General features: G+C 49.0%; 1 protein-coding gene across 1 annotated transcript in view; it reads left to right on the forward strand.

Annotated features, from left to right (window-relative positions):
* The window catches only part of LOC139761821 (zinc finger protein castor homolog 1-like), a 407,573-nt gene that overhangs the window by 96,985 nt on the left and 288,467 nt on the right, over positions 1-22,121 (forward strand).

Genomic DNA, 22,121 nt, shown 5'->3' on the forward strand with positions numbered 1-22,121 from the left:
CAGCAAAGCCTGGCTGGCCCCGTGTTCGAGTTTCAGTGCTGGTGAGTGGCAGTGTCACACACACACACACACACGGCGCCACAGTCGACGAAAGACGTGTTGCACCGCACGTGTCGCCAGCCATACGACCCCTCCGACAGGCATTTTGTGCTACGCAGTACCACTTGGATTTCCCCGTATCCACTTACAGCCGAATCCTGAGTAATGTCGAAGCACAAGGCTGGCCGGCAAAGCACTACTAGCTAGGTAATCCTGACCCACGCGGGTCATTAATGAACGAAAGACGCCTGAAGGACGTGCTGGTGAGCTGCGCGTGCGACGTGGCGGACCACGTGGTCTTCCCCCCCCCCCCCACCCCCCTTCTCGACTGCTCGCCTCGACACTTGTTTACAGAATGACTAATTCGTCTCCTGCTGAAGGTCTCCATAAAATTTGAAATGGCGGCCATTAAGGCCTGTGAATATGTGTGTGTGTGATGTCTGTATTCATGCCTTATGTATATGTATATGTGTGTATGATGTACATATAGCGTATGTATATATGTATGTATGCAGGTATATGTGTACATACAAGTATGGTCCGGGCTGCAGCACCCCTCAGCAGACAGAATCTTAATGAATACCGTTGGTTGCGGACGCAAGGGCAAAGGTGTTGAAGGGTCTCCACAATTGGGCCTGAGAACCCTTTACGACCTATATGGAATCCTTCAGAACCCCTTTAGAAACCTTTTGAAACCTTTTAGAAACCCTCCAAACGGTTCGAGTGGTCTCGGCCGAGTGGCACCCGAGTGTGAGATGTGTTTATCTTAGCTGATATAAGGCAATGTGAGGGCCACTTGATGTAGCGACTGTAGCTGGCTTTGTCATACTTGATGTAGCATCTGTAGCTGAATTTGTCACACTTCATGTAGCGGCTGTATCCGGCTTCGTCACACTTCACGTAGCGGCTGTAGCTGTGTTTGTCACACTTGATGTAGAGGTTGTAGACTGGGCTGTCACACTTCAGGCCGCCACTGTAGGTAGATGATGCACTTCATCCATCAGCTAAAGTTAGTCTTGTCTCACTCCCAATGTCAGTTCACAGCCTTGGTGCTCACCCTCCATACACTAGCTGTGCACCTCCACACTGAGGCCGTTGATATAACAGTGCCACAATGTCATTCGGAACGTGATCGTTATTTCAAGGTTGCATTACGGCGGAGATTATCTTTTTTTCTTTCTTCCCCGTTTGTCTTGCGGTGCACCCGGGAACCGAAGAGAATGGATCGCAGGTCGTTTGTAAACACAAGTTCAGCTAGCTGTTCATGAAGCAGAGAGAAGTAAAGGCGTTTGCGCAGAAACGTTGAAGAAAAGAATATGATAATTAAGATTATGATATATTTAAATGATATCAATAATGATGATAATAATGATAATACTAATGATAATGATAATAATGATAATAGTAATAATAATAATAATGATAATAATAATAATAATAATAATGATAATAATAATGAAAATGATAATGATAATAATTTCATTTTTATACCTTACTGTCTCTGCTGCCTTCGCGAGGGGGCGTCTGGAACTGACGAACAATGGCTTCATTTGCACACATCCAGTCTCTGGCTGTCATGTATAATTTACCAGAACCACAACCTTCCATCCACAACCAATAATAATAATAATAATAACTACAACAACTTGCGAAAATATAGAAAATTTTTGTTCTTATTTATATAATTATTATTGGTTATACGTACTATCATTTTCATTTCTATCATTATTATCATTCTTTATTATCATTATTATCATCGAAGATATAACTTGATCTGCTATGATTGTTCAAATATGATTTACGCATGATAACTGACCACATCTGTTGACAGCCTTCTGGAGCAACATGGGACTCTGTACCCGACCTTAATGCATTTTGAAGCTCTGCGCATGTGCCAAACCGTAGAGGGATAGATTGCTAACTGTCGGTGTTTCATTTATTTTGGGCTGCGTTGATATGATGACCTGATCCATCCTAACTTAACATGATTTCCTGCAATGACAATGGGAAAAAAGACCGCTGAAAAATTGTAGTATTTTAGATGTTTAGGTTGAGTTCACAGCTTCTGCGCGGTTCTTGTCTATATGACTTTGGATTACCCACAAGACGAAGGTGTCATCATCATCATCGTCATCATCATCAGGAACAGGGGAGCCCATCACGAGCTATGCAGCAGCGAGACTGACACCACTCAGGGTGTGAGGGTTCAGTTGCCGTAGTGAGTTCGTAGTCGGGGAAACGAGGCCTCGAACAAAGCCTCAAGGTGATCCGAAGAAGAGGCCTCAAGACCTCATGACACACACTAGCCCCCGCCAGACAGTAACACATGAGTCAGTATAGTATGGTCATGGATGTTGCCTGGTTTGCTGTTCGTTGAATACTGGAATTTAAGAAAACTTTGCTCTATCTTATCTTCTTTAAGCACGACGGTACGACCCCTTAACCACGACAGCACGAACCATGAGTACGACCCGTGCGGATCAGGTCAAAGACAATGCCATCTAACTTTTTGAAGGAAGTTGTAAAGCCAACAGGCCCTGCCAGGGCATCAGGCTCTTCATAGACCTTCTCAAGATCAGGAAACGTCTGAGGATGTTGAGAGAAACCATGAAGAAATTTATTCCTGTGTTAACGTCAAGATGCCAGCCAGTGTGTGTGTCGTACCAAGGGTATCTAAAGACGGTAGACACTGGAGTGGCAACAGTGTTCATACTTGTGTCGGTAGATTTCGTCTGACACACTCCACATCAAGGCTCTCTATACCTGTAGTCTTTCTTATGAATAACTTCTTTTCGATAGTGTATTTCATCACCATCATCACTTCTGCCATCATCGTTGAGTTTTATGTTGTGCCTCAGACATGCAAAACTGTCGTCACAAGTTAGAGAATAGCCAGCCATCAAGCTCGACGGGTCATATGAACTGCACTTTAGAAATCTGTGACGAAATCATGAACTGTATTGGTGAGGCCAGAGCCCGTTACTGACGACACTCGACAGGTGTTCTTGATCAGCTGTTGTCGAGCATCAGGTGATGGAGTGATAAGCCCAGTCTTAAGTAGCACAACCGAGTGATCACTGAAGCAGATCGTTGGCCTGTTTGTACCGCCAGACATCCGCCATATTGATGATGTGGTTATGTGTTGCTGTGAGCTGTACACCAGTATTGTGGGAGCATCATACAGCTTCCGATCGCTAGACTCACACACACCTCACGCATAAACACACCTCAAGACGTGAAGCTGGCGAGATGTTCTGGTGTTCATCTGTGATCTAAGACTGACAAAAGCAAAAACGTGTCCAGTACTTCAGTCTGATAAAACATATTTTCCGTATCTCATCAAGCAAGTTTATTGTGCACCCCATGCTCCATCCTCTGAGCGGCGACTTACACAGGTCGCAAAGCGTCCTTCTGAGTCTCTAGTTTACCTTACGTTCCTCCCTGGCCGCCTTCTAGTGCAGCTGACTTATTCATAGGGATGATGGACACTATCCTTCGTCTAGATGCCCCTGACATCTAGAATTTTAACGTATCCCGCTTACTAAGGCCTCAGGTATCAGGGTAAATAATGAAATACGAGCGGCCTTTCCTCCTTTCCAAAGACCAGCCTGCAGTTGAGGAATAGACGGTCTGTATGGCAGACCTGTTCCTATGGGGCATCATCTCTCTACCCAACTGTGTTTCCTTCCTTAGAATCCACACAGCTGTTCATATTCACATAGTTACAATATATATATATATATATATATATATATATATATATATATATATATATATATATATATATATATATATATATATATATATATATATTACGTAAAACAGGTTTAGAGGTAAAATGGCCACAAAAATCTAGCAGGACAAAGAAGCGCAACATCGCTCTCCGGCTGGTGCGGCGCCGTAGCTAGACGGTGAGCCACGGGGGACATGTCGTTCCCCGCAGGAACCACGGACGAAGGCAAGACCTGTGTAGCCGTACCTACACACACACACACACACACACACACAGACACACACACATGCAAACACGCTCAGAGCCGGACCCCCTAGGGTAGGTGTGTGGGGGCAGGGCGAGGGTGGGCTTGAGATCCCACTTCCCTCCCCTTCCCCTAAGTCTCCGAGGGTAGTCCATCAAGGCGGAGAGACCACCATTAATTACTCAACTACCGCCACTGCCAACTACCGCCGCGCACCCTGTTGCGGCCGCTCGGACACCTACGCCCACAATTCCACGCCTGCCGCGGCCTTTTCTCCCCGGAAGATAATATCGTAGTGTAACTCGAGGTGGTGCGTGTGTGTGTGTGTGTGTGTGTGTGTGTGTGTGGGGGGGGGGGGGGGGGGGGGGGGGAGGAAGGAGGGCTTGCCTCCGGTCCTCCCATACCACCTTCTCCACCTCCTCCTTTAAGTAACGACAGAGCATCTCCACCAAGACCGATTTTGGTGAGATTTTAGGTCCCGAAACTTACATATCTTCTTGTCCTCTCCCTCTTTACATTGTCCAGGCCGAAAGTCAAGAGATATATCCTCGGCACTGTAAACATTGCATAACAATAGCGAATTTCGTACAGGCAGAGCCGAGCAGACTGGCATTGCAATATTGATGACGAACGTTTGCAAATGTACGATAATTAATCATTCTCCCCAGCATGTAAACAAGTCCTTAAATCTTGCTGCCCGGGAGAACAACGCCACAGATATGTACTCGTCTGGGGGAATATGATGCAGGTTTCCTGGGAGCGTGTCCCTCCTGCGGAGTCAAGGGGAATAGCAAATTAATGAAGGCCCGTCGGCCTCCCAGTGATACCCACCTAAATCATCTCAGGCCAGGAGTTCCAGCCTCCTAGCTGAACTCCTTTGCTCTTTTCTTAACATTTTTTTCCTTGATCGGCTCTCCTGCTCTCCGCCGTCTTCCTGACTCTTATTTTCCATCGTTATTCTTCCTCTTTTGCTCTTATTCTTCTCGTTTGTTTCCTCTATAGCATATGACGACCTTTTAAAAGCACTAACGCAGAATTATGATTCACCTCAACTTTCGAAACTGCCCGTTGCACGTTGTGTTCAGCCTTGGTGTATGATCACTTCTTGCAGTCTAGACCTTCAATGTGGTTATTCCTTCAAAAGCCAGTCCCATTTATTCTTTAGCCAGTCTTATAACGTAGGACCCTAGATCCTACAATAAGGAGAATCTAGTGCTCCCTCCTGTCGACACTAGAACATCGTACCTCTATCTAAACCACACGATTTCACGTGTTTCCCGTAAGGTATGAGTTTGTGCGTGGCCCACCACCGCCTCCCAAGGCTAATTATTCCTTGTGTTGGTCATGTGGTGGCCATCTGTTATACCTGCCGGGGCGAGAGGGTTCCTCACCCTCCTGCTCTCTTCAATTCACCTCCCCCACTCCCCAAACCCCTTCCACGATTCCTTCCCTTCCCTCACGTTCACCTCATGGGGGCCGGCTCTCGTGGCCTGACGTATCCATGCATCGTACTCAAGAGTGTCTCCCAGACCGACGTCTGTGGCTGCTTCCCCAAGCACCATACGCAAGATCGTTCCCTCCCTGTGTGCTGTTCCCATGGTCACACCTTCCTCACTAGCTAAGCCTCGTCCTGTTCATTCTTTTCTCCCTCTCCCGAGTTACGCCGTCTATTTCCTGAAACCCTAGATCTTAGTGGCCTGATCGATCTACCTTTTTATGTACATATATTAATTCTTATGTATTCTTGCCTCTCTTAAACACACCACAGTGTGTCATTACCGCCTCAAGGTGCTGTGCAGGTGTCTTAGTGAACGTCGTATATCTCTGGATTAACGGATTATCCTGTTGCTTATGGAACCATCAACAGACGTTTGTGAATGGATAAACATCTTCTAATCCGTCGACGATCTTTACACTTCAATCCCGTCCTCTTGCTACTCCTCATGGCCCGTTTCATAGAGCCCAGACGAGGGTTTTATATATATATATATATATATATATATATATATATATATATATATATATATATATATATATATATATATATATATATATATATATATATATATATATATATATATATGTGTGTGTGTGTGTGTGTGTGTGTGTGTGTGTGTGTGTGTTGCCGGAGTCCACCATCGTCGAGTTTGTATCATCGTCAATTGACGATAAGAACAGCCTCGTTACGGTACTTCTCACTAAAAAAAGGAGTCCATCATTTCCCTGCTACTGATTGTAACGCAGTATTTATGGTGGAGAAACCCCACCAAAAGGGGGTTACAGAGCTGAATGATACGAAAGATGGTAATACATGCATATACGAGTTAAAATACACATACCTTCACTCGGATGAACTGGATTTCCCTGAGACAACTTTTCCCTACGTTTGCCCTGTTACTCCGTCTGGCAGTTACCTTGGCAACATATGGCTGACGGTAGAGCTACATTCCATCGCTCTAGCATAGCTTCTGCCACACCTCGCGGTCAACAAGCCCTTGACCTCGCATCCCGGCTAGAGTGTTCCGTCCCCTTGCTACGGAGCCGCCCCATGTCCCTGAGTGAGTTACGGTCCCTATACCTTAACAGTGTGTGCCTTCCACACGTAACCTCTCTTGCCCTACTGACTTACCCTGCGTCTCCTCTACGATTTCATGGCCCGATCTTCTCCTCCTTTGTCCGACGTCTTTGCTTTATGGCGTTCCGCGGTCGCAGAGACTCTCTCTCTCTCTCTCTCTCTCTCTCTCTCTCTCTCTCTCTCTCTCTCTCTCTCTCTCTCTCTCTCTCTCTCTCTCTCTCTCTCCGTCTTTATACAATTTCGCGTCCCGGCCACGTAGTCTTCCCACACCCTTAACCCATGTCTTAACCAATACTTCTTCCCTGGGCCAGACATCATGTGGGAGCCACGTATAATCCTGCCCACACCCCAACCTGGCGTCCGTGCTCGTTAGCGCACCTCCACCAGTCTCGTTCGTCATGGTGTCAAGGGCCGGCGAGGAGCAATTTCTTTATCGCTGCCCTGGAATATGAACCCGGGTGGCAAAATGCTGTTAAGCCACCTCGTCCCCCTTGGATAATAACCCCGGTAAAAGTGAGACGGTTGTCGACCATCGTTGAACTAAAGGTTAATTCGCCAGGTGGAGCCAGGTGGGTACGGCTGGCTCTCTTTGGCCTAGAAACGATGGAGCTGCAGCCACACTGTGTTGGCTCACAGTCAGCCAGACGAAGCGGCTTTCCTTCCTCTCTCTCTCTCTCTCTCTCTCTCTCTCTCTCTCTCTCTCTCTCTCTCTCTCTCTCTCTCTCTCTCTCTCTCTCTCTCTCTCTCTCTCTCTCTGGATCGACACGTTTTCAGAAAGCCTGATTAATGAAAAGGCATACGATACAATTAACATCGGATCCGACGTTTGTCAGATAAACTGATACACGATAGATTAAGCTCTCCGGCGATTTATGAGTGTGGAGAGGGAGGGCGGGAGTGGGATGGAGCGTCGGGGAAGGCCAGCAAAGGACCTGATCTCTCCAGAATGGAGACGGAGGGAGATAAGAAAAGTTTTCATGGTAAGTGGGGCGTGATGGTGGGGGTTGGATAGAGAATGACGTACGAGGTGGTTCTCATTCCCGGGTTCCCATTATCTGATGCCTCACGCCCCCCTAAAATGGGAAATACGTTCTTCAGTGAAGCTCCCGTCCCCCCCTCCTGTTTTCGCTCGTTTGTCATGGCGGCTGCTCCGTGAGCGGCACCGCCGAAAAGGAAGAGGTTGTTGAAACTCCCAAGCAGCAACGCGAGGGTGTTTATTTACGACGATCCGCGGGCGTTAATGAAGGATTGCTGCCTGCTATACGACTCGCAGGGGAGGAGGTGGTGAGGGGAGACGGTGAATGAACAATCACCAACAAATAGCTAACTAGGGGAGGTGTCGGCGGTGACCTTGCTAATTGCCTGGACTAATGGTCTTGGTCATTCACAGGCTTGTCAGGTAGACAGACCCTTAATTAGCGATTCAGTTCTTTTTTTTTTTTTTCGTTCGTTAGGCTGTCCGGTAGGAAATCACATCTCCTTCGCCAGTGTCGAGGCCGTTGGGAGGCACTTCGACTGTGTGTGTGTGTGTGTGTGTGTGTGTGTGTGTGTGTGTCGGATCGGGAGGAGAGGAAGATCGTCACGCACGCTGACGCTCACTACCATTTGTACAGAGCCTGGCAGCCGTCACTAATGCTGCTTCGAGGAAAATGGAAGACAATGTTTTATGGCCGACACCGAGGGAACATTCCGAAATTCAGTCAAGTGTGTTGGTCATGGGCCATTATAACAGTGTTTGTACATTGTCAAAGGTGGACGTTTACCTTAATCCGTCACCCAAATACATGAGATTCTCCTCCTTTTCTTTCCTGACGTCTTTGTGTTTTACGCTTCGTGTTTTTTTTTCTTCCTCTCTCTCTTTCGCGTGTTTATGTCTTGTTCTCTAAGTATTTTTCATTCCCAATCTTCCGTGTGTTACCAACCGTCTCATTTCCTCCCTCCCACCTGCAGTAGAGTTTTTTTTCTCACTCTCTTTCCCGTGTCATTTTTTCTATATCCCAACTGCGTCTGTCACTTCTTCTCCTGTCCTCTTTTCTCCCTTCGTTTGTGTTCTCCGTCTCCTTCTCTTCCCTTCCATTCACGCGTCACTTGGCTGTCCCATCCCAGGGCCGGACAGAGGATCAAGAAAGGTGCTCATCAGAGCCTGGGAAAAACCTCCTGAATTGAAAATTGTTGATCATTCGTCACCCCTGCCCATCAGAAGGGGGTCGAGTTTCTGCGTGAGGCTCCCTGAGCCTAGGGCAGTCGAGGCTCCCTTGTTGCTAAGACTGTCCCGCGCCTAGAGTTGTGGAGTTACCTGTCTTCGAAGGTCAGTCGAAGACCCTCCGTACCAAGAGACCCTCCTGCCTGTAGCTGGAACTGGTGAGGGTCTCCTATAACTACACGAGAACTCAGAGCCTCTAACACCTAGTGCGGTTGAGGCCACCTTCTACTTGGCGTCCTTACAGGATCTCTCCTTACACTCAGGAATCAAGAACTTGGTATCAGTATGTCGAGGAAAGCCCTGTAGGAGGAATGTCTCGGGACCGTTTGAAGTAGTGAAGACGAAGGAACACTCGTGCAATCTTGGAGTAAACCTCGTGTGTGCTACGTTGGCTGGAACACTCACCTGGACGTGTGAATATGAAGTACTTGTACTGGAAATATTCTCTTCAGAACATAGTTCAAAAGGATTAACTTTAGATGAACTTGATGAACCTGTAGAACTAAACATGTTAAGTATCCTCTTATGTTATGACTGGACCGATACTGAAGGCATCACCTTATCTAGTTTTACTCTACATCACTGCTTACCGTCCCTGGCAACAGTGTATGAAGACGTTTGCTTATTGCTTTCTGCACGAGATTAATTTCCACTAATCCATACCCGCTTGATATAGTTCATTTCTTAAGTGGCTTAGAGATAAAGTAGTTTTCCTCGGTACCCGACCCTACCAACCACACCTAGTAACCCTGGCCTCTTCCACCCTCAACACCTTGAGTAATACTGACAATAAACACATTTAGGATCAGAGGAGGAAAATGTATACACTTGGTATGTGTAGCGTGCTGGGGGACTTTCCCCTTGGTGTTTGCAATACATCCACAAGCATAAGGCATCCCATAATATGCTTGCAATTAATGAACATTGGTAATGCACAAGCACTTGGAGTGATGATACGGAGAGGCAGTCATTCAAGCACGATAGAACACACACACACACACACACACACACACACACACACACACACACACACACACAACTGCGTACATACAAATAGGCAGTTTCACAAACACGTCCCTATGTAGGCGCACGGTCGCGCTGAGATCACAAGGTATGTGGACGATGCACGTGGACACGTGTATGGAAAACAAGACGTTCGGATTTGATCCTAAATGCGCCGAGTTTCGTCGTACAACCTACAAGGTGACATGTAGCTCTCCACAAGCTATACCCTCCACATGATGGCCTGTAAGCCTATATGTAGCCCTCCACAAATTGATCTATATCCCTCCACAAGTTGGCCTGTAGCTCTCCACGAGGTTTTTTTTTTCTGTAGCCCCAACAAGCTAACTTGCAGCCTTCACAAGCTGGCTTGTCGCTGCTCTTCTCAAGTTTGCCTGTAACCCACAAAAGATGACCTATATAGCCCCCCACCCCACGTGTACACACACACAACACCCATCATGTACACAAAGTAACACACGCTCATCCCTACATAAACACACTTACTACCACTACACCCACACAAATTGTTACAGCCATACGCAAGCCACACGCATCAACCCCCACCCTCCCACACAAGCACTACCACACATACAACTTCAAACTACCACACACACACACACACACACACACACACACACACGGGCAGCAGCAGTTGGCCGCACCACACCACTCACCGCAAACCATTTGATTCCGCCAGCCATAAACGCGTCGTTGACATTGTTGGCTGACCGCAGAACCCTGTAAATCACGGCCACTCAGCCCTCCGCTCCCTCCTCCCCCGCCGCGAGACCCACCCCCGCTCTCCACTACCTCCCTCCCTCCTCCCTACCACTCCTCCTCCTCTCCCTCCCTCCATCCCTCTCCCCGTCGGCCACTCCCACTAGACACCCCAAATCCTACGAGCCATTTACGGCCCAATGAGCTAAAGTTATTATCAATTTTCTGACGTCGTTTCGCTGCACTTTTCCATGACGGTTTTGAAATATGGTTTCCACTCCTCAGGCAGGAACTGCGTCATATGAGATCCGTCCGGAAGCATTTAAACCACTTGAGAGGGTATGAAGTCATTTTTCCCACCAGAGGCAAGTCTTTCACAGGGCCAGGAGCCAGCAGGGCCCCGGCCACACACACACACACTCACAAACTGTCAGACCGCGAACGCTCTCACTCCCACCTCAATTGTGGGAACTTCGACACCACCGCCAGCAGCAGCTCCAACTTCGCGGGGGAGGCACGTGTTTTACCTCCTCCTGGACCACCTGACCGCCTCTTCCGTCACCCCAGCACGTGCAGACTCTAACATAAATGGAGGTTTATGGGCGAAAGACTCGCAGGGAGGAGGAACGGTTGGGGAGCGGGGTTCCCGAGGAAGCGTCCACTGTAGCGGGGTTCCCTGACCGCGGAAACAGAGGGGGCGGGGAACAATGGTCGCGCGTCTGACACGTGCCGACAATCAGCTGAGGCGCGCGTGCCGACACTCCCAGGCCACAACACATTGTCTCCCCACACCCCCCCTCGCTGCAACAAGTGTCTGCCCCTCCTCCTCCTCCTCCTCCTCCTGCTGGTGGTGGTGGTGGTAGTGGTGGTGGTGCCGGGGCCCACCAGGCAGGAGGAGGTGGACGCCACGCCGCTGCCTGTCTTCAGTTAAGGAAGACGTCAGCGGTGAGTGATGTGGTCGTGGTTTATTGCTTGTAATTAGGATCTTCACAGCTTCCTTATGATCAGAACGTCACACGCGATGATACTTGGTCTTTTTTTTCCCCTCGACGTTACTTCATTCGTGTTTTGCATTAATCAACTATGTAAATAGCGCTCCACGTCATCACGATGATGGTATTAATGGTAATTCGGTGTAGTATTACTGCCTCGTCCAGTCGTGGAGGTTTATTGGCGGGGTGGAAAAAAAAGTCAAAGAAGCCAGACAGCAGCTTGACCGTCGCCACCCTGACACTTGCAGTGCTTGGGAGGTTGAGGCTGGGGCGGGGGTTGCTGATGGGGCGGTGCGGGGGTACCACTGTGAGGTCCCTGGGCCCAGTAGTTATGTCCCGCCCGCCACCACCCTCACCTCTCACCCCGGGGCTCAATCCCCTCCCTCGGGGTGTGACGCGTGTGGCCACCGCCGAGCCACAGCAGCGCCACCCCTCCGTCGGCACCCTGTCATCCACACCCGCCCCCCACCCCAACATCCATCCCCGTGACACCCACCCTCCCTGTCACCTACATCCCCCTCCCTCCCTCCTTCCCTCCCCTCACCCCTTACCCACTCTAGTTATCCCTGGTCTTCCTTCCCTTCCGCCTTAGTCTCCCTCATCCATCCTTGTCACCCACATCCTCGACACTCTCACCCACTCCCTCTCTTCCGTCGCCCTGGCCATCCACTCCCACCCTGCCCTCCTCCTGTCACTTACTTCCACGGCATCTTACCCGTCGTTCCTACTTCCACCTGCCTGTCACCACCTAGCACTACAACCTGCCACCCACCACCCACCCTACACCACCCTATGCCACCCTCGCGGTCTTTTGCCTCCTTAACCACCCCTTACCTCCCGCACTCACCCTTTGCCTCCCCCGCCACCTTTTCCCCGCCCGTGCACGCTTCACTGCCTCCTGCTTCCCTTATGCAGGCGTCACCCACCGTCCTTGCCCCAGAAGCGCCCTAACCACAGCCCAGAAATATCTCGTCCCAGACCCACTCGCCGCTCCCTCTCAAAGGATCTGCTCCGTTCAAAGCTGATGTCGAGCCCAGGAACAGTCTGATGTTCCCAGATGACCTGATTTGACCCACACGTACTTACGACTTGAGATGACCCATAGTGACCCAGGAAGGTTCTAACGACCTGAGAAAACCCCATCAGGACGAAGAGAGGAGAGAGTTTCATTCCACTCCGGGCAACATTGAGGACAGATTATCTTTTTTTTTTCACCTTTTTTTTTTGTCTCAGTTGACATACTCCCTGTGGCACGCCCCGCAGACCAGTTTCATAAAACAGATGTTAACGACCCACAACATCTTATCTAAAACAAACTTTGAGAAAGTCGATACCAGGTGGTACAAAGGGTGTGAGTGAAGCCCATATCAACAGACAGATGTACTTAATGTGTACAGTTTTATTTACCCTGTTATTCCATCACTTGATTTTACAGAGGTTACAGAAGAGAGGGTCAAGAAAGCCAACCTTCCTTGCGTGTATAAAGAAATGAATTTGATAAAGTAAAAGATCTTTTCAAGGCCAGAGTTTCACCCTATACGATACTCCGCTCAGTATTTGTTTACCGTTGATGTCTCTTGAGTCTGTCACGTGACCTGGAGGGGGGGGGGGTATTCTTCTCCATGATGGAGGAAGTTGGAAGCTTCCTTTAGAAGCAAGTCTGATACATCTAACGGGAGCGAGAGTAAATCAAAGCATGGTAATGGACTTCGGCGATTTGTTACGCATCGTCGAACGAGTTTCCAGGGTTCCAGCCCAGCATCAAGTCCCAGCAACATCCAGCGTTACCCAGCGTCGTCAGTCCATGTACCACGGAAGCTGCAGGAACGGGCTGGTGGTGACGTCCATCAGGACGAAAGCGTGACACAACGCGCCCGGTGGAGGAGGATTATCGTGTCCAGCGAGCGGTGCGCCCGAGTGCTGGTCTGGAGGCTGTGGCAGCAGCGTGCAGCACGCGGAGGTGGTTCGTGTCGTCTTGGGAAGTCGGAATGCACAGACTGGAAGGTCAGACAGGAGAGTTGTGGGGCAAAGAACAAGAGCTTAGAAAATGAAATTTCTTCAAGTGAAGGAATGACTGAAACATGTTAGAAAAGACCACATGCTCCTTCCATCGTCGCTGAGAGAGTTCGTTGGCTAAGAGATCAGCTAGCTGTTCGCTGAGTAGTTTGCTCGTTGGCTGTCTAGTTAATTAGTTACTTTGTTGGGTGATTAGATAACTAGCTGCTGGTCTAGCTTGCTGGTCGGCTAGCTAGCTGGATGGCACGCTATTTGTGCTAGTTGAGTGGAAAAATGCCGAGATGAAATGTTCTGAATGATCCTTTTGAAAACTGAATCACGCACACGTAACAGAAATGTCATTTACTGATCGGCTGTTCATTTGTCTAGTTGGCTAAGCCGATTTCTTAACTAGCTGCTTGAGCTGATTCACTGTCTAGCTGATCGTCCTGGCTGTCTGATTAGCTGTCCTAACTAGCTGTCTTACTAGTTTTCCCTAGCTGGCTGTCTGGCTGGGGCCGGGTTGCGGCCGTCGCTGGTGGTAGGTTCCGTCGGCCGCTGCCAATTAAGTTGTCACACGCTTGGAAAATAAGTAATGAGCGCGAACGCAAACAATGCAGGGCTGCCACGTCTTCCTCTGGGAGGGTCGTCCGCGTCCGTGGGTCTGCTGAATGTCTGAGCATTATCCCGAGTGTGAGGACTCGGGCCCGAACTCCTCTTGCCTCTTAGTAGTTCGCCGTTACATTGTGGGTTCGTATATCTTTTTCATTCCCTTTGTGTCACTTGGTGTCGACAGTTACCTCTAGTTTTCGTAAGCATCCCTTGAGAACAGGTTACATTTTCCTCATTTTCTCGACTTCGCGCGAACGATTTTTTTTTTTTCGTATTTACTTGCCCCTAGACGTGTGCTGTCTGTGTCAAATGTACCCATATGTATTATACACCTTCCCTTACACGCTGCTACTACACAAACACATGTGTACGCTTCTAGTACGCTACCGGCTGGGGTAGGACCGGAGGCCGTGGGGCCCGGCAATGTGACAGGAGCGCATTAGACCCCTGTAATCAAGGGTAGTAAATTTAACATTAAGACACCCTGGCTTGTGTATGGGAGAATCCGACCACCAGCCTGATGGCTTCCAGCACCTATTGCAGGCGAGGACACGGCGGCTGAAGCTCCAGGGACGCCGCTAACTGTTGGGTATACAGGGGCTTGGTGTACCTGTAGAGGGCGCAGATGGGACGGTCTTGCGGAAATGTGCAGGGAGTATTAGGTGCATTGAGAGACGTATCGGGAGAGTGAAGGTGACAGATGTTAGAATACGAAGGGAGTCAGTGGTTATGAGCGAGGGGTAATGTTTATGTCTTGGCAAAGGCATTCATCTCGGCTCTGATTTCGCAGCGCTGTGAAGAAAATACGTTTGTTGATGTATTGCCCAGAAAACAGTGGCAATAGGTGTACTGGTGGAGGTAGTGAATGTATAAGTTGGGGTAGTAGGTGTACTAGAGGAGGTAGTGGGTGTACTGGTGAGGGTAATGAGTGCACTCCTGAAGTGACTGGGTCTACTGGTGGAGGTAATTGATGGGGTGGTGGAGAGAGTGGGTTGGGGATAAGGGAGGAGGGCAACTGGGCATACTGTCAGCTGATTATATTTTTTGCATGGTTGTTGCAAGATGGGGTCTGTCGAGTGAATGGTTATGCATGACCCTATCAGAGGTCAAGTAATCAAGGGCAAGGCTGTGTGCTTACACCATGGATGATCCCCATCTACACCTGCCGTACTGGGACAGATACATACACACACATACACATACACATGAGAGATGGGGCCACACGAGCGTACATCTGCCGTACTGTAGAAAGAGGTAATTACACTCTCTCTCTCTCTCTCTCTCTCTCTCTCTCTCTCTCTCTCTCTCTCTCTCTCTCTCTCTCTCTCTCTCTCTCTCTCTCTCTCTCTCTCTCTCTCTCTCTCTCTCTCTCTCTCTCTCTCCTGGGCGAACCACATGACCAAGTCGTTACCCTGCCCGCACGCCTACAGCCGCACAAATAGCCTCATGCTGTCATTACGGCCGTATTAACCATTGGGAAAGGAACTACCAGCATCCTTCGGTTGATAGACGAAGGAGCCCAAACTTGCTGCGTCGTCCAGTCAGTAGAGGAACAAGACGTGACCTGCTGGGTCTTGTAAGACAAACCTTCCAGTTCCTCCTTCTTGGAAACCATCAATCACTGTGACATCTCATAAATTTGGTATATCTTTTTTTTTCCCGTGTTTTTCCCCCGCTCTTGTGAATGGGCTGCTATTCATTTAAAGTCGCAAATTGCTCGAGGATAATTAGAAGCCGTACATCAAACTTATCTACGTGTATCTCAAGCTGCGGTCCACAGCGGAGCAGCTACGGCTGCGGCAGGTCTCCCGCGGCCGCCGCAGGACCCGCCGCGTTTATCATGGAGCGTGGCCCGCCCGCCACCGGCTCGACCCCTGGGCTGGTCATTAAGCTGTCGGAGCTCCGCCGAATAAATCTCACTTGTTGCAACTACCGCTGGGAGTGCGGGGCCACCATTCCCCGCGGACAGCGCCCCTCGCCAGCAGCAGCCGACAGCGCCAGCACCAGTAGTATCGGCGTCATCACCATCATCACCACCACCACCACAAGCATCACAAGCACTAACATCACCAGCATTTTTGTCAGCACCAGTACCGTAGGGGGTCGTGCCACCACCACCAGCCCTGGAGGTCGTATCGTCGCCAGTAGTAGCACCCTGGGGGTCATGCTCCCCTCAGCAGTAACCGAAGGTCGTGTTGACCCCAGCATTACTGTGGGGATCGTTGTAATACCAGCAGTGTCGTGGAAGTCGTATTGAAATGGTCATGTTCGCGCCAGAAGGGAAGGTCGTTAGAAGGCAAGTTGTGGAATGGGGTAGCCGTTCATCGACGAGAGTAGGTTCGTGAGCCCCGCCTGCTGCCCTTAAGCAAGACCAGAGCTCTTGGTGGCGTCTTCCTGCAGCGCCTGCGATGGCAGGTGGGTTCTTCCTGCAGTTGTTGGAGATCCTTGGTTCCTTGAGGAGGTACGCCTCCCTACTGGCGTCTTCTGCAGCGGTTGACGTAGATCTGTGTCTGCCGATGGTCCCTCTCTATAGGCATCTGCTGCAGCGTTCGCCTGCTGCTGCTGCTGATGGAAGCTTTGAGGTGGTGAGGGTGTGTCGTGAGGCCACCAGACGCCAGCACCAGGGTTCCGAGCCAGACGTAAATCATCCGCAGGGAATAATGCTAGACATTAGCAGCTGATGAATGGCTTAATCTACCTATCCCACCCGATCCTGGGCTTCAGCCCTGTTCCGCCCCGCCCCCACTCACCCACACCCCCTCGTGTTGTGTTTTGGCTTTCATGGGGAACGAGGCCACGTCCAACCACACACGCTAACACACACACACACACACACACACACACACACACACACACACACACGCGCGCGCGCGCGCACACACACACACACGCACACACACACACACACACACACACACGACCCTCACATACAGACCACACCATCAGTGCTGTAACCAACCCCCGTAGACATACACACACCCTCACCGTTTTTCTACAGCCACGACACCCACACCCCGCCCACATTTTCATTCCTTAACACTCCCACAGCCACCCTTACCACTGGGGCATCTATGGATTCAGACGAAGCTTCGAATGTGTGTAACATGCAAGATGAATCCATACATCTCTATATATACCTCATTTCTTTTCCTCTCTGGACTTCCGCAAAAGAAAGAAAAAGAAGAAGCGAATACTTGAAATAGAGAAAGGCTAAGCAGCATCAGCTTGTAAAAGTTTCAGCATTTTACGGGTCTCAGGAGCGGCCAATAAGGATTAGCTTTGCAACAAGCCGCGTGAAAGCTTAGGAAATTCTCAATATTGTAGCGTTAAGCGTCATGTAAAAAAAAAGGGGGAGATTGTAAAATCAAGACCTTTAAATGAGGATACGTGTGAAGCGCTGTCAGGGCTCGTGTCAAAGGTCAGGATTGAGTGGGGCCAGATGCCACGAAGGAATAGGTGAAGGAAAGGGAGAAGTGTAGAAGGTTTAGCTACGAGTGCTTCGAAGGACAGTGGAAAGGTAAAAGAAAAAGTCACGAACGAAGAAAGAAAAGAACGAGTAAATAGCATCGAAAAGGCCACGATATAAAACATTATATATATATATATATATATATATATATATATATATATATATATATATATATATATATATATATATATATATATATATACTGGAAATAGGTGATAAAAGGCTGTAAAAGAGAAATTGCTAAAAGGTTTTGGTGGGCGGGTGGGCGGGCGTCAGGTCTCTGATGAAGTGATCAAGGGAGCGAGTCATCAGCACGACTCACTGACCCTTGATACAGACTCCAAGTTTACGACATTACTGGTTATTACCGGTCCAGTGGCCACCTTGACCCCCCGCCGCCCTCAACCCTGGCCTGCCCACGCCCACACACGCCTCCACACATCCTCAAGCCTCCACACATCTTCAAAACTGCACACATCTCCACTCCACACCCTACCGAATCTCCACGCCTTCGCGTATCCCCCACGCCTCCATATACCCACACAATACCCAGCCTCCACACATTCCCACGCTTCCACACACCACCAAATCTCCACATATCCCTACGCCTCCACGCATCCCTTGACGCTGACACATAAACTCCTCGTTTATAGCTTGGAGTAAGACTGTAGTAATGATATTATACTATCTCATTAGTGTTTGTGGAGCGCCGTCCCGTGACGCTCTGTTACCAGCCTCACGACATCATAGCCAGATCTGGTTGTCATGTCACACTTCGCCAAGCTGAGGACACGGTGGTTGATCCCTCTCGACACGTCTCAGCGCGTCAGTACCACAGTTCAGCATATTAGCGACACAGCTCACCACATCATCTATACACGGCTCACCACATCACTTTCACGGCTCATGTTAATAAACCAGCTCAACACATCAGCTTCCCAGGTCACCACAACTGTAACACAAACCCAACACATAAGGGTCGCAGCATAGATACAGCAACACGAAATGCACCTCAACACTGACAATACTTTGCAGCCAAACACGAACATGCTATGACAGTTATGATCCTCTCATCGACGGTGGGGATGGTGAGGAGAACAGCTGATCTCCATCACTATCAGGACAGGCAAACAGATGACCTCCAACACTGGCATGGGATTGCAGCAGATCTCCTCCACCTGTGGCTGGGGAGTATATTATAGCTATGAGGCATCGGCAGCCATGATCTTCCCCAGATGGTCGACTCCTCCAGGGGTACAGACAATGCTAGTTACAGGCACCAACACCCACTCGAACAACACATGTTATCTTTCACCTCTGTGGGTAAGAAGTCGGTGGCTCACTTCTAGAACGGGGGAACCAAATGCTTATGTCTGTGGATCTCTGTATATGACATCAATGTCCAGTTCCTTTACCGATGAACTGAATTAAGGTTCGTAAGTAAATCAATTGCATTTAAAATCTGAAAAGCGCTGCACGTAGGATGAGAGGGGGTGACTGTGCATATATTATAATGGAAACTCGAAATGTTAATTCAGTTTGTACTGAATCTCGTAGATCAGCGAACGATGGAAGACCCTTTGTTTGTCACGATTATGTAACGTATGGAAATTCCTGCCTCCTCCCCTCCACCAGGAAGCCATGAGGCAACACGGGAGACACCTTGAGAACCCCCAGCTCTCCCCCCACACCTCTCCTAGCTTCCCAGCATGAGGGGGCCACACCGTTACATGGTGTATGGCAGGATCCCGTACGCCACCGCGAAGAAGGTCCAACAGTTCAGCAACAGATAAAGCAGTTTATTGCGAGTGTCTCCCAGCGAGAGGTTGAAGGTGGTCCGGCAGCTTCCGACGTGGACGAGACAGTGAGACTGTCGGTAGAATTCCAGGGATTCGCGGGCGGCATTGCGCGCATTCTCTTCAGGTGGGCGAGCCCTCACGCACTTAATAGTTCCCCAGGGATCTTGGCCCCACCTCGTCCCCGTGAGACGGGGTCTTCGATGGTGTACCCAAGATAAAACTGATCATTTCCTAGGGTTTATCTTTTGCTGGGGTTTACACATATTCCTTCCAGAGGCTGACCCATTGTTACAGGTGTATGTATGTTGCTGGACCTGATGGCTATCTCAAGGTAAGGGTCATTAAGCCAGACTTCTTTCTATACGTCAAGACACATTTATGTAAGGAGGGTCCCACTCCCGCCCAGGGCCAGCAGTTTTATCTGATGCAGATGACTGATGAAGCTGGAGTTTCAGATTGTGTTTTTTTATTCTTTACGAAATTCTCTTATTTTTTTACCATCCGTAAATATTCAGACCAGGTCATTCTGAAAGTATAATTATTTATTTTTTTATTTACGTGTTGTAATTTCTCTCCCTATAAAAATGATTGACGTGGAAGCAAAAAGGATTGGTGATGATTGAACGAAGGGTTTTCTTGGAGTCTCATGAGTCGTATACATGAAGCGAACCTCAGTGCTACATACGTAGTGTTTACGACACGAACGGGGAGGAGGATGGTTCCCTTTTCGTCTTCACGACGTCAGATAATGGCCGGAAGGTGTGAGGGAGTTGTGGCAATTGATGTTGTGAGTTGCCAAGAGGGAGGGGAAGGGTTTCAGCGGCTGCCAGTCGCCATAACCTGTCATTATGACAGATGAGGACGTAAGCTACGGGAAAAATTTTGGAGGTCTTTGGCTTCTTGCTTACGACCTCGATGATGATGATGATGATGATGATGATGATGATGATGAGTGGAGGTGATTCTGGAGGCCATGGGAAGTTTTCCTGGAGGCTGAGGACTCCTCCTTAAATTTAGCCTTCCAGAGAGCGACAGGAGGTCCCAAGGACTAGCAAGCCGTGTTCCGGATGTTCTGCAGTGTGTGGCAAATTTGTTATCTGTTCTTCACTGATGTTCTCGCTCGTGACGTAGGTGCCTGAAAAAGAGAGGGGGTTACTCTCGAGGTCCGAGAAGAAAATGTTAGAAAGAATATAAAGAATATTTATATAATTATTGATGACGAAAGAGTTTCCCTGGGAGTTTTCAAAAATCTTACCAATCCCAATGTTTTTCTTCTTAACTTTTCAGCTAGGATAACCAGCTTGGGATGACTTTGAAACTGACAAGAAGTTTCTTCTCTATCCATATAAAGGTATTAGTAATCGTGTTAATGTTTTTTCCTTTCAAACATCTTATCTAGTAACACTGTATCACGCTTGAGAAAAAAAAAAGGTCGAGATATGACCAGACATTGTTCTGGAAAGTCAGGGAGTAATGTGAAAGGTCTGGAAGATCTGTATCTGGTTTTATGTCTTTCCTGCGACATGAGAGCACTTTGTATATTCCCAGGACGGTCTAGTCCTCTGGATACCTCTGATAGGTCCATCTGTGTCCTCCTCAGAGTCGTGAGATCATGACTGTCTTCAGAAGTCTCTCAGTGCGACAACTGTTTCCAAAATGTTCGGAGATCTGTCTTGGCGAGTACCTCAACTTCACAATACGACAGAAAGAAGAGGAACAAGAAGAGGAAGAAGGAAGAAGGGAGAAGAAGAAGGAGAATTAGGGTTTCAGAGGGACAAAGATTTTTGGGAAGTCCTGGAAAGTGTTATTATGGGTGATGTATCGTTTCCTCATAACCTGTGGAGATGATAACACGGAGGCACTGGGTGGGTGGAGGTGGGGAGATGATGTTGCCACCAGAGGGTTTGGTTTCCTCCGTGCACCTCCCGTCTCTCCCTCCCCCCCCCCTCACCAAGTTTAACCTGACGGCTATTACCACCCTCCTGCTATAACCTCACCCTCCCACAGTCCCACATCCATCCCCCCCCACATACACCCACACTCCACCATTCTCTCACCGCCGCAGATCGCGCCGTTTTATAGCCAATTGGATCCATTTTATCGCTGAAAGGACCACCTCACGTTTTCGACAGGGGGTATTAAGTGTCCGTCAAGAGTCACACACACATCACGGAAGACACGTGCATTTAATGTCGAATTTCGAAACGTCTTCATCTCACTTATACGTCCCATTTATTCCCCCCCACCCATGGGTCGTCACACACACACACACACACACACACACACACACACACACACACACACACACAACAAGCTACTGCAGGACTCCGTCCAAGAGCCAGCGATTCATGTTAATAGGTCAGAACCATAAAGCAGCGGAGCAGCTGGAGGAGTCCGGGTGAAACTTTAGGCTAATATAATTGGAGTCGTGATCGCTCCAGTTGCTGTAAGTCTTATGTTTACTGATCAGCTGTTGCTCGAGGAGGGACGTCTGGTGTGGGTGGGAGGGAGGGAGAGAGGGAGTCTCTCTCTCTCTCTCTCTCTCTCTCTCTCTCTCTCTCTCTCTCTCTCTCTCTCTCTCTCTCTCTCTCTCTCCTACACAGGTCGCCCGCCTCGCCTCCCTCTTACCCCCCCCCCCCCCATCTCCTCACGATTCTCCTAGAGCGACCATTAAAAGAAAAAAAAAATATCATCGGAGGTAACTTCCCTTCCACGGTAAGTCTAGCGTGTCTTGAAAT

Source organism: Panulirus ornatus, chromosome 42 (assembly GCF_036320965.1).
Source record: "Panulirus ornatus isolate Po-2019 chromosome 42, ASM3632096v1, whole genome shotgun sequence".
Lineage (NCBI taxonomy): Eukaryota > Metazoa > Arthropoda > Malacostraca > Decapoda > Palinuridae > Panulirus > Panulirus ornatus.